At 43.4% G+C, this 14,362-nt stretch overlaps 1 protein-coding gene and 1 long non-coding RNA gene across 5 annotated transcripts in view; both read right to left on the minus strand.

Annotated features, from left to right (window-relative positions):
- Window positions 1-14,362, minus strand: part of CREM (cAMP responsive element modulator) — an 837,541-nt gene that overhangs the window by 614,595 nt on the left and 208,584 nt on the right. The window lies entirely within an intron of this gene.
- On the minus strand, window positions 12,824-13,372 carry LOC144785480 (uncharacterized). The gene is made up of 4 exons (XR_013601918.1): window positions 13,308-13,372; window positions 13,159-13,220; window positions 12,993-13,067; window positions 12,824-12,900 (listed from the first exon to the last, which is right to left on the minus strand). It is a non-coding gene; the product is annotated as an uncharacterized LOC144785480 (long non-coding RNA).

Here is a 14,362-nt window from a genome sequence, read left to right on the forward strand (position 1 = left end):
AAAATACAAGTATACTTTTTTAGACTTACCTAATTGGTCTGGATTCTGTCTCTGAGTGTAAGTGATCAGCCTCGATTGAGTGAATACAATAAATGCTTAACAGACGCCCCGGATAAGCCTAACTGCTTGTCCATACTACCACAAAGAGAGTTGTTAGTACTTGTCTTATTTAGCATCTGCTATACCTCTGGAAGTCCCTGGACTCTGTTCACACTATACTTTACTTTGGTATAGTACATACAGAGCCAGCTTCCTGCAACGGGGAGATGTGAATCAGATCGTCGAATGATTCGGTGACTTAAAGCCATTGTTTGTTCAGCTGCTATTGGAAGGGTTTTATCCTGAGTCGTAAGTGAGGCATCATGAGAATGACTAAGGACATCATGCCGAGGAAAGATTTAAGGAGACAAACAGAAAAGAACTCTCTTTTGGATAGGTCGTGCCTGTCTCTTTGCGAACAAGAATGCCTTGTCTAATAAGGTATCAACAGTTGCTCCTAACAAGTTTATCCTCTGAGAGGGAGACAAAATCGATTTTTGATACTTGACTGTTAGCCCCAGAAAGTGAAACATATGCAAGCAAATAGATGTGGCATCTGTAGCCTGTCGAAGAGATGGAGCTTTTATGAGGCAGTCGTCCAGGTATGGAAAAAGAGTTGGAGACCTTCGAGTCGTAGATGCGCTGCTATAGTGGCGAGACATTTGGTGAAGACTCGGCGGGCTGAGTGGAGACAAAAGGGCAGAACTTTTAACTGATGAATAGGGAGGTGAAAATACGCATCTTGTAAATCTAGACTGGCCATGAAATCATTATTGTTGAGAAGTCGCAATATCTCATGAAGAGTGACCATATGGAAGGACTTTTTCCGCAAATACTTGTGGAGTTTTCTCAGGTCCAGAATGGGACGCCAGTCTTCTGACTTTTTGTCCCTAGAAAGAAGCGAGGATAGAATCCCATCCCTTTCTGAGAGTGTGGAACTTTTTCGATGGCACCTTTCCGAAGCAAGATGAGTGCTTCCTTCTTGAGCAGATGATGAGAAAGAAGTGATCTTTCTGGTGGATGTGAAGGTGGAACTGTTACTAACTCCAATGTTTGGCCATATTTTATTATATTTAGGACCCATTTGTCTGTTATTTGTCACCATTAGTCGAAATAGCAAGAGATTCATGCTCCTGTGAATGGAAGGATAGAGGGGGCTGTTAGGCTCTACAGGATTGTTACTGCTTTCTGGCAGTGTATCAGGAAAGGGCGGGTTGCTTCCATTTAGGTTGTGGTCTTGAATATACAGCTTGTGGTGGTGCATGATATACCTGGTACTGTTGGTAGGTGGCGGTAAGACTGACAGGCCTGCAGCTGATATCTTTGATAGCCTCCACAAAAGGAGTAAGCTCTTTGTCTTCATGCTCTATGAAAAGGTTTCTTCCTGCATTGGAGCGTACCCTTCTTCTGGCAGTGTCTGCATCAGCCTTGATGGCTTGCAAGTTGTCATCAAAGTTCTTTCCAAAAAGCGCTTCGCCATCAAAAGGAATTTTGCCCTGAACCTCAGGACAGAAAGAGGTATCCTTAAGCCAACCCTGGTGTCATAGAACTGCTGCACCTGCTAGCTGAAGATAAGCAAAGGAGGCTATATCAATAGACGCATCGAGAAGCAGATCTTTCTCCCACTTTTACGTGCTTCCTGCTTCTTTTCTTCTGGTGGAAGATCTAGATACGGAACAATATCTGACCACATCTGGCGGTTGTACCTTCCCAAAATTGCTAAGGCATTGGCAGCACGGACAGTGGTTCCTGAGATAGTTGTGAATCTTTTGCCAATATTGTCCAAACACCTTCCTTCCTTATCAGGGGGTGCAGCGATAGGCGCTGAAGGATTTTTAGATCGACACTGTACAGTTATTATAGTCTGGCTTTAGATGTCCTACCAAACATGCAGGTGTGTAGTTAGGGGCATTGTACCTTTTATCAATCCTGGGAAGGGTTGCGGTTTCTGTTGTTGGTGTCTTAATAACCTTCACACCTTCATTTCGTATGTGATTGATAATTAGTATCACTGAACGTTCTTCTTGATTGGTTTTTAAAATTGTAAAGAAAATAGTCAGACTGCTTTACTGTCAAGGGGAGCTGAAACCTTGAAGCAGCCATTTCCATCAAAGCGTGGAAACCGCCTATGTCCCCTGGCAGTGAGCCTACCGGTTAAGGAGCTGGAGGGGAATTAGATATTCATTACGCTCAATGCTAGGTGTTTGAGTGTCCTGAATTTCACCCTCCTCCGTGTCATCACAAAACAATGGATCTTGCCCTGGTGGTCTATCAACATGCAAAGCATGTTGGAATTCTAGGCGTGGAAAGAGGCATCAGTATAGGAGATCTTGGTGGAGGAGGAGGTGGTAGCACTCCTGCAGGTGACAAAAAACGAGTTTGATAGTCCTGCAAAATGGCTTGCAAATCCTGCACCAATGCCATAGGAAGTTCAACCATGGGTTGGTGAATGGGTTCCAAGGTCTTGCTATCACCGCGCTGGTAATGGTATTCCTGCGCATAAAAGTTATTATTATATTCATCTTCGTCATTATCTTGACATTTAACATGAAGTTCTGATGGACTATGTGCTGGTCCAAACAATCCATCTGTCAGGCCATGAAAACCGGGAGAAAGCCTCCTTGAAAGAAGTGTCAAAAAAGAAACTGATAGGATTGTCTTTGTTTCGACGTATTGTCCCAACTCAAATTTTCTAGCAACTGGCATTTGGTGAAAAATTTGCATACATCACTCAATAACAAATCATTGTTCGCATTCAGAAAAGATCGGAGTATTGCGAATCAACTAGTTAGGGCGGCCCTCCCGCCGAAAGAACAAATCACAATAAGATCCTTTGTGGGCCTACCACCCATCGTAGGACATAAGAAATGTGGGACTTGCATATGTTGCTCCACTACTGAAGAAGGGTCTATTTTCAAGTACAAGAACATTTTTTGGAAACACAATTCGTTTACGAATTGTAGATCACGTTATGTGGTTTATGGGATCAAGTGCCATGCGACCTCTTATATATTGGTAAGACCAATCAAGAGGTCAGAACCAGAATCACACAACATAAATCGAGAATAAAAATGAATATAATGACTGCTCCGCTGGTCAACCACTGGCATACAATAAACCATAGCGAAACTGACCTCAAGTGGACAGTAATCTCGAAGGTCGAACGTGATCTAAGAGGCGGGGATCTAGATGCAAAATTATCTGGAAGAGAAGCAATGCTTATTGTTAAATTCAACTCGGCCGTGGAAGGCCTTAATGAACTGTCAGAACCTGTCACCAAGGTTCGTAACCTTGGAGTCATATTCGACGATAGACTGACCTTTCACCATCATGTCAACTCCGTAGTCTCCACTTCCTTCTTCACTCTGAAGAAAATTAAAAAACTTCTTCCCTCCTTCCCACTTCAGCTGGTAAAACCCTAATCAGCACTCTGGTCTTCGCCAAAACAGACTACTGTAACGCCCTCCTTCTTAATGCTCAGGAAAAAGTTCTTAATAGGCTTCAGCTAGTACAGAATGCCTCAGCCAGAATCCTACTGGGCATTCCCAAGTTCACCTCCATCTCCCCGTATATCCAACAGCTTCATTGGCTCCCTGTTAGGAGCCGTACAAAATTCAAGGCATTGTGTATTGCCTATAAAGCAATCAACAACTCAGGCCCACAGTTTCTCAAGGAAGCCCTCTGCCCGCTAATCTAAGAACGCTTCGTTCCTCCTCAGCCCATCTGCTCAAAGTCCAACGTACTAAAAAGGCCAACTGGGGTGACAGATGCTTCGTGATTTCCACAGCCAGACTTTGGAACGCACTCCCCCTCTCCATTAAAACGGCCCCAACGCTTCTTAGCTTCAGGAAGAAATTAAAAACCTGGCTTTTCCCACATTAAAATCTGCTATAGCCATCGTTCTGCTCAGTGAGCGCCGAGACACCCCCGGGTAGTTGTGCGCTATAAAAATTGCCAAAACATAAACATAAACATATAAGCTAAATTAAGATGCAACCAGCTTCCCTCCTCAGCACTAGATACAGTATCCTGTGCTACCAGAGAATACAGAATTCAAAGAATCTAGGGCCCACCCATGACCTTATCAGGTCTAAGAGATATGCCATAGTCTACGCACGCAACTAATGCCTGCTCAAATAACTGCAAATAATCACAGGCGCCATTAAGCATTTTAGACATTCCATTGAACCTCACAACTCCACCTCCCACGATGCATCTCAAGAGATTTGTCATCACACAATTGGAATCCCTCATCAGACACAGCCAGCTATGGCAGGGTGAAGCACTTAATAGTTTGCATTTAAGCTTTTAACTTCACCTCTCAAGATGCACCTCAAGAGATGGGGCATTATACGATACAAATTAGAGCGTAAGCAAATAATCTATTTATGCCAAAAATATGTCTATTTCTATTTTTATGAATGTCCACATGTTTAATTGAAGGAGCGTCCGTTCCACAGCCTTGATGGAGTCATCATATCGCATTAAAGATTCTCGGCACACACGCGATACCTCAAACAACAAATCCCATGATGCTTGGACCGGGACAGCATCATGCATCAAGCAAACTTTAATTCCCAGCAGGCGCACCCCCATGATTGAAACTCAACAAGGAAATCCTCCAGGGTTAAATCACAGCGTTTTTTACCGAACAAACACGCCTTTGCAAAGACAGACTGCGTGACAGAGTGCTCCCCTAACGAAGGTAAGAGGATTACTTCAGTGCGGCATTCTCGCGACTGTAGACTGCTCCCCCTGCTTAACCGATAGTTATTTTCAACCGCACTCGTCTTTTTGCAGGTTCCATAAACAACCATTGGCACCGTAAATACATACAGGAAGACGAATAACTACAAGTAAGCACACTAAATCACACTAGATACTAAAAAGGCACTCATTAGACAAGTCACCTTGAATGACTGTATTGTCTTTACAGAATTCCTGCGCATTACATTGACACCCCGAAGCGATGTAAGTAAGCTTTACCTTGCACTATTTTTAGGTGTTTTTTTAGAGATGAGAGTGGGCCGTAGACATTTACTTGCATCTGTTGGTGTTAATGGATTCACCATAATGATTTGGGTCCATCGCTTTGTCTTTTCCAGTTGTTCAGGCCGGGCACTTCACGAATTAGGGCACATTCCATCCGTAAGGCAAGAGTCTTAAAGAATAAGTGGCAGATAGTGTTGTAGTTGTAGTCCTCACTCATAGTGACACAGACATTCTTTTTTCTTCTCCACAGCTATGAGGTCCTGATGAGAACTCCATACTCAATAGGGGTTCGAAACGCGTAGACCGTTTTGCTACGCCATAAGATTCCTCAAAAATAGCTACATATGTAACAGAATTTTCAAAATCAAATAAATTACTGTCTATGGTGATAATTATATGTACCACTGTATGATAAATTGTAAATAAAGTATGTTTGTTGGGTGTATGTGAGAGTGTAAGAATGGAATGTGTAATGTTGATCAACGATGTATGAAAGCAGAGGATGAAGTGTTTTATTATGAAATTGTTTTTTCTATTGCTCGTTCTATGTTAATTGTGAAATTTGGTGAAATTTAACCAACGAATATCGTAAAAATATATACAAATAAAAAGTGATTCATTCAGACTGATTTCCAAGTCTTGTACTCACACTAAGTTTTATTATTTTTGTTGAGAACCCTAGTAGGTTGAATTAGAGATAACAGTATTGGCACTTGTTTAGTTGTTTAGTTATTTAGTGGCTTGGCCTTACTGTGGGAAGCCCACACCCAGTGTTGTTTTTCCCACATGAAAACCGGTTAGGCACTGACTGCGGGGAAAAACGTGAGTCCCGAGAGGAAAGACTACATTTCCCAGTGGGCATAGCGCGAGTCACACTTCACGTGACGCAACGGCATGCAAACCCGGATATAGCTGCCATAGGAACAGCGGACGCTGCAGATTATTCTTTGTTGTTGGCCAGTTGGTTGGATCTTCTGTTTTCCTGTTTGGCGGTTCCAAAGGTAACTTTACGCTTTCTTCCTTGGCTCGGGGAAGTTCGTCCGTTCGTTACGGACGCATTTGGATTCCTGTTCTTTGGCGCTTCGCTCCTCTGTTGGCGGGACAGCCCGTAGGCGGCTCTTGCAGAGGAGCGCTTTAGGACATTACTTTGCGGCTTCACTCCTCTGTTGGCGAGACAGCCCGTAGGCGTCTCTTGCAGAGGAGCGTTTTTGGGCATTTCTTTGGCGCTTTGCTCCTCTGTTGGCGAGATCGCAGGACTGAGGTCTCATGCAGAGGAGCGTATTCTATTTGCTCTTCTATTGGCAAGTGCACACAACGGAGAGTAATACAGAAGAGCGTGGTGATGCATTTCTCTTAGACAAGAAAACACAGAAGTAAGGTACCGGCTCAGGATCTTACAGAGTTGAGTTTCAGAACCTTTTTTCTCATTCCTGTGTTCATGTTAGTTTGCCACGCACTGATACAACTATTTATTGAATGCACTGGCATCATATCCGAACATTCTTTATATGCTGCTGGCTTTGTGATCATTAACTATGAATTTATATGATGAGTGATCATATATGGTACAAGAAGACATTGTGCCTTCATTCGTGCTCATAAACTTAAGATTGGTTCTTTTCTTTATTGTTTGTCCTAGAAAAGAGAGACGGCAGAGGGGTGCGGAAATAAAGTGCCTACTTTAGGTTGGAACCACAGATATCTTTTAGGGTATGTAGGAAAGGGGGTAACACCAAGCTCTAAGGGGAAAGTGAGAGAAGAACACATTTTCTAGGCTTGAACTAGTTTCATTGTGTACTCTTTCTTTACATGTAGTATCCAGCTGAAGGTCCGCACCTACCCTCTCCTCTCCTCTTCTGATGATGCCATTCCTATTTTACTTTACAGGTAGAGTGTTATTAATCTCATCAAGTATACATAGGTCATGGTTGTTGTTTGCTTCCTAGACAATAACATTAGGAAGTAACTAACTGTGTGTTATTTGTATCTTCCTTAGGTCTCCCTCCACGCTGTCCCTACCCTTTCCTTCCCTCACTTGACTATCCCACAAGTCTGTGTATATTTGTATCCCGGACTTGGAGGCAGTCGAGAGGTGGACCCATATGAGCATCAGCACAACCCAGAGGAACCGAAAAGGTGGAACCTGACACCATCATCCTCATCTTCTAAAACAGTATTTGGAGGCAAAGTTGAAATTATAGAAGGATCCTGAAGAAAACTCCTCGTCGATGGTGTCGTCAACGGTGCCAAAATAGGTGTATTAGGCAAAGTGGAAAGTCTTTTTATCTTCAACGGCGGAGACGCAGCGAGTTTCTCATCAACGTTGGTGGCGGTGATGACTGCCACCGACGAGGAAATAGGAAGGACCGACGACGAGGGTGTTGTCTCCAAGGCCATTGATGCAGTGGTCTTAGTCGTTGAAGAGGTTGTGGTTGTCGACGAGGTGGTAGTCATCGGCATTGATGGTACAGATGCCGATGGTTAAGTTGTTGCTAACAGTGTCGGTTTTAACTGGCCAGTTTTCGGCAACAGTGCAGCTTTTGTTGATGGTGGAACCGCTGACGACGACAGAGGGGAAATGCGGTCCGAAGGCGGTTTTTGCATCAACGAAGACTTTGATGGCACTCCCGTCGACTATAAGGATTTAATGGAGATCTTAATCTTAAACAACAAGGAATCTGAAGAAGACTTCACAGACTTTAAGGCCAAATAAGAAGGTGTTAGGGGGTCATATTTAGCCTCAGTAGAACATGGATGCATTCTTTTTTGTGAGGAGGGTTGAATGTGAGACTTTTTGAAAGCCTTTCTATGGCCTTCAGGAGAACCTCTTTTTAGATTTTTCCCCAGAGGTGTCAGAACTCGCAGTAACATCATCAGAGACCATCAGATTTGGTTTTTATTTTCTGTAACCAAATAAGCTCGGTTGTGGCGGGTGCCCGAATTAGCTTCCTATGCAGAGGCGCTATCAGAGGTCATGGCAACGGAAGGCTGGTCCAGGATTAAATGGTTGAGGGATGTAAAATGGCTATTAGTGGAGTTAGGGCTTGGTGATGCGTGGGCCTCGAGAACTGCCCCACCCAAAGCCATGATAAAGAAACTGTATTGGAATTGGGTCTCCTCTAAACTATCTACAGATCCACGTCATTGTAATTCCACTGTAGCCTTTGTGAGGATTAAAGATGTGGTGGCTTATGAACCATATCTAGATATGATCTCCATCCTTTTTGACCGGGCCCTGTATTTTAAATTTAGAGTGGGGACCCTACCTGTAGGTGAACTGATTGCCCGATGGAAATCCTCTCACCAGTCCTCCCCCTTTTGTGCGCGTTGTCCCACTCGAGTAGAGTCGGTAGCCCACATTCTTTTCGAATGTCCGGATTACTGTGCACCTAGGAGGCGCTGGCTTAAACCCTTATGTAGACTTTTAGGCACCCGCCAGCACACAGTGGCGCTACGCATTTTAATGTCTGACACATCTGCTTTGGTTGTTTGCGGTGTTTCAAAATTTTTAAAGTGGTCATGGTTGATTCGTGTAAGAAGGCTGTCCTTGTCAATTTAATTCTTGTTTTAACTGTTTTAACATTTTACCCCCTTTCTCTCTATCTGTGTAATTAGGAAGTGATTTCTGTGTAATTAGGAAGTGATTGTTGTAAATGTTGTGTTTTATAATTGTTGAACAAGCTTTTATGATATTTTTATATCGAAATAAAGCCTATCAATCAATCAATCAATCAATCAAATAAGCAACTTCCCCTCTCTGTCCTTGAAGGTTTTAGTCGAGAAGGTTCTGTAGATCTTGCAGTCTTTGACCTTATGCTGTGGGTAATGGCAATATATATATATATAGTATTTTTAGTCTTTTTTGGGGTCATCAATATGAAGCGTTTTCTTACCACAAGATCCACATGATCTGAAAAGCCCTTTTTTTTACAATTCCGGCAAGGTGAACAGCCAACAGAGAAAAACTGAGCAGAGCTCAGGATGACTCTCTGTCACAAAACATGCGGTAGAAAATCTGAGGGACTCAGCCTCTCTTGGGAGTGTTCTACAGGGTGCTGTTGCATGATTGGTTATAGCTTAAGTTTGGTTCTTTTTTACAAAATTATATAGACTATTGCAGTACCTTTTCATTGCATTGTAGCCTATGGCTATGTCGTGTCTGTAATTGCTTTTGTGATAGTACTGTGGAACTCCCACCTCAACGACGTTAATGATTCAAGCATGTGAATCTATGAAAGATCCAATACTGGATAAAATGTTTTTCAAAAGCTATGTTATCTAATAAAAATTGCTATAACCCCTGCTAAGGGGGAGGCGGGCCGCGCGGCGCTCCCGTACTCGTGACGGAACCGCTCCGTCACGGCCCGCGGGTGAGCTGTGCTTGTGACGGAACGGTTCCGTCACGGCCCCGCCCGCTCTTTAGAACGTCAGCGCAGGCGCGGAATTCGCGCAGTGCAGGCATGGCGAGCGGGCCGTGAAGGAACCGTTCCGTCACCAGCACAGCCCACCCACGGCTCGTGACCGAACGGATCCGTCACGAGCATGGGAGGGGTTAAAGGTGGGAAGAAAACACCTGAGGTGTGTTCAGAGATCCTGCCTAAAGGAGCCGGGAAAGAGAACTGACTCTGACTCTCACAGGCAAACTGCCACTACAAGGCATTCTGGGTAGGGTTGTCCTTCAAGGAAAGAGGCTCCTTTTTTCTTTCCTCTCAATGTAAGTTTTTTTCCATGACAAATGATGTACTTTTAACAAGCTGCTCAGTGTCATCAACCTTTTTTCTAGCATTCAGAAAAAAACATGACATTTACAACAGACTACACTGAGGATCCGTAGGAAATTAACTTTATTATGGAACATTCTCCAAGGGTAATTTTCTCCAATGAATATAAATATATATTATAAAGATGTTCCAGGATTACGCAGTGGGGAATTATTCAATGTCTATGACTATCAATGAAGATTCTACAATGCAGAACAAGTTATTACCTGTACAGTGTGCTTATCCAGTAGAACAGTTTACTTACCTTGGGTTTTAAATGGCAAAGATTCTATTCAGCGCAGACTCCTTACCTTAGAATTATCCTAAGGCATCAGATTGGATCCGTACATTTTTCATGAGCAATACCAATGAGTAGGTGGCACCGTTTGGCTCTGCATGGCGGCGTCCGTGCCAGAAGGGACGTGCACGATGACTATACAGGTGCCAAACCAGCGCTCTGACATCAGTTTTCTTTTACAACTTTCCACACCAATAGCGCAGAGCCCAGAATAACACATGCCACTCGTTTGGAAAGCTAGGGCCCTGAAAGGAGGCACAGCTCTATCCCTAGAAATCTGTTCACAGAGCAGAGAGAATGGTTAGGTCGATAAGGAATCAGCGGCAAGACATAGTCTACCAAATGAGGCATTACCGAAGGTAAGTAACTTGTTCATCTGATAGAGATTTCTAGCCACAGATTCCTTATGTTTGAATAGATATTCAAGCAATGCCTCCCCAGAGGTATTGCTTGGATATGCAATTTCTCCTGGGAGGTATTGCTTGGGTCTGCAAAATAATTTCACACTAAAATGTCCTGCAGGACCGAAGGCCAAAGTTCCCATCCCTAACGGACCTGACTGTCCAGGCAGTAGTGCATGGTAAACAGGTGCAGAGATGCCCACGTTGCTGCCTTGGCTCTGGTAGAATGAGCACCCAAATCCTCAGGGGATTGCTTTTTGGCCAATGAGTAGATTTTGATACCGACTACGATCATTCGGAAGATGGTCGACTTCTGTACTTCCTTCCCTTTCTGGGCATCACATACCATATAAAGAGTTGTTAATCTACCCAAAGCTCTTTCGTCAAGTTAAACAACAAATCTCTTATTGGGTCCAGCTGATGGAGCTGCTCATCTTTAGAAGGATGAGTCGGAGCATAAAAGGTAGGAAGGGTGATGAACCGGCCTACATCAAAGAGAGTGAACACCTGTAGTAGTAAGGAATCTCTACTATGAAGGACCAGCTTGTCTGTGAAGATGTTGAGGTATGGGGCCTAGATGAAAAAGCCTGGAGCTTATTGACTCTCCGGGTAGATGTTATTGCCACTAGAAAGCCCTCTTGATAGTTAGAAGCCTGAGAGGACAGATGTGGAGCCGCTTGAAAGGAGCACACATGAGAAAAGTCAGAACTAAATTTAGGTCCCACTGAGGCATGATGAAAGGTGAAGTAGGAAACAAATGTTGGAGACCTTTCAGAAACCTATGTACAATAGGGCACTTGAAGAGGGATGGCTGATTAGGCAACCGCAGAAATGCCAAGATGGCAGAAAGATAGCCTTTTAAAGGTGCCCAGAGAATAACCCTGTTGGGCAAGAGAGAGAATAAACAGAAGGACCTGTGAAAGGAGGGTAGAAAGGGGTCAATCTGTTTCTCTGCACACCATGTCACAAACTTGCCCCAATTTATACAGTCTTGGTGGAGGGACGACTGGCTGCCAAGATGACATTACAGACTTCAGTAGGGGAAGGTCGAAAGCTGTCAACTGTCAACGCTCAATCTCCACGAGTGAAGGCAGAGCATTGACAGGTTTGTGTGGAGAACCCTTCATTACTGCTGTGACAGAAGATCTTCCAGAAGAGAGAGCCTGATCAGAGGACCCGTGGCCATGCTCAAAAGGATACCAAACTCTATGGGACCAGTTCGGAGCCACAAGGAAGGCCCTGATCTATTTGAGAACTCTGGGCAGGAGTGGCATTGGCGGAAAGGCATACAAGAGGCCAGAGCTCCAATCAAGACGAAAAGTGTCTCTGAGCGAGAGCCGCCTTGGAAACGCAAGCTCACAGAAGATATTGGTGATATTGCACGTTCTCTGTGGTGGTAAAGAGATCTAACCAAGGTTCTCCCCACTGTTGAAAGAGTCCTTGCACCACCTCCGGATAGAGATGCCATTTATGATCCACTAGGCTTCTTTGGCTGAGTTTGTTCGCCCTGGCATTCAGAGAGGCCGCCAAACGTTGATATACGAGGGCAATGCCCTGATGTTCTAGCCATGTCCAGAGATGCAGGGCCCCTTGACAAAGGGTCCACAGACCCACCCTGCCCTGTTTGTTGCAATACCAGATGATGGTAGTGTTGTCCAAGAGCACCTGAACAATGCTGTTGAAGATACTAAGAGGAACTCAGCTGTAGAGATCTGGATAGAGTAAGGACGTCTGTCCTCTGTCTAGGCAACTATGTGTGTATGTCAGCAGAATCTTTCAACAGCAGGCACATGAGGTATAAACAAGAAAGAATGTCTGTATCAACTCCTTAGAGCAGAATTAGCACATCCAAGGAATTAGCACATCCAAGGCTGAATGAAATATAATTAAACAATAATGTCTTCAGTGCTAATACCGACCTTCAAAGCAGGGTATTGTTTCATTTAAAGTCATGAAGACAAATGAGATGCCCCAACCCCTCGTATCTTAATGATACAACTATTTCAGCAAGACCAAATACAAATTCATTAGACCTGGTCACGTACTTTTATTTATACCCATCACTCATATTCTTTTATACTTTTTTTGGAGATCTTATTCTTTATAGGCAAAAGAAGATATACATTTATAACATAACATAACAAACTAAGCAATTTTCACAAAGAATATAAATAAAAAATACATCCAATTAACACAAAACATTGGACATTAAAAATTCATTTCATCAATGATTACAAGTCAAATCCTTTTTTTAAAGACAAACAAAGCAACTTTAAATCACAAGAGTAAAGCAATATGTATTTGTTTTTAATATATCAATCAATGATATAGTTAACTCTTGTAGGTGTGCCGACGCGTTTCAGGTTCGAGTAACCAGTTCTCGAACCCTCATCAGGGCTTTGTTATTTATCTGTATAGGATGCAAAAAAACAATAAAGTTTTATTGACAACCTGTACGCCTCAAAGCTACCACTCTTAAATTATAGAATCATCAAAATCTACCTGTATCTTTCAGGCTGGCGGTGTTTCCATTAGTGTCAAAATGGGGGACGTTGTGCTGAGCTTCAAGTTTTATTTCTAAAATGAATAAGGCGCAGACTATGTGAAGAATGTTGACAACAACGCATAGTTTTTAGCGCTCAGGAGCGCGTATCTTAGTTCTACATACCTCCATGTGCACCATCCGGCACCTCTTGGAGGGAGGAGGTCGTGGTGGCTGTGTCAGGGATCCTAATTCAAGAAAAGGATTTATGTGTAATCTTGTTTGGCTTTTTTATCCGATCAATATGCATTTCCTTCCCCAAAGCGGCCCCATACCTTATGTCCATGTCCTGGGTTGAGGGGACGTTTCAATTCTCTGTCTCTCAATGGCAGTTAGTTGTGAACACGACCTATCAAGAATGGAGGACCAATTACAAACGACACGGGCCCAAATAATTTAAAATACCCGAGTATCTTTGTTTGCATGTCGTTTTCATAAAATAAAGAGTACCTGTATTTAAATTCGATTTCAATTTCTCCCTCGTTGTCTTTTTCGAAAAATGCCCCCGGGTTTCCGTTATGTCCCTCGTTAATCGTCACACACTACATAAAAAATGGGTAATAGCATGCACTTAATACGTCTGAGAGCCAGTGGTGTATGTTATAAAATGTAGATAGCGGCTCCACCATTCCTACCTGAATGCGCTCGCTCAATGCCTCCACTGTCAGGTTCCCACTAGATCGCCTCACTAGCTGCGGCGGCCATCTCGGCTGGTTTTAAGATTACGGGTTCAGCGTCCCAGTGTATTATGGAACATGTAGTTTAGACATGCGAACGGTAAAGACTTGGCATTATAAAGGTTGAAGAATTGTGCCATGTCATGTTATGGAAGGTGTGTCCCATTCTTGAGTCATTATTATGCGCATTTATTTCAACATGTTATGTTCATTTCAGGACGATTGGGGAGAATTTCGGTCTGGCGCAGCTTGGAGTTTATTTGGTAATGCTCGACATGCACACTCCCTGGAGTTGTCCTCATTTTGCATGGCTGTGATTATTACGTGTATTGCCAACATTCTCCAACAGCCTATGCTATTCATAAGGTGGTACAATGGGACAGATTATAAAGCTTTTTAAGGGGGAATGTAATCGCGTCGCCATTGTGAATAACACGTCCATTTAGATCCTTGACAGTTCAGACATGCTGTTCAGGCATGTCAATGTACTGTTGAATTTAAGGATAAGATATGCTTCCTTTTGCCCTGTATGGATGGTTTCTTAAAAACCTCATTATATAAGAAATCAACTGACAAAAGCACCATCCTGCACCACAGAAGCCACCACCCCAGGAACCTAAAAGCTAATTTGCCCTATGGGCAATTGCTGCGGA

The sequence above is a fragment of the Lissotriton helveticus genome, chromosome 10 (genome assembly GCF_964261635.1).
Source record: "Lissotriton helveticus chromosome 10, aLisHel1.1, whole genome shotgun sequence".
Lineage (NCBI taxonomy): Eukaryota > Metazoa > Chordata > Amphibia > Caudata > Salamandridae > Lissotriton > Lissotriton helveticus.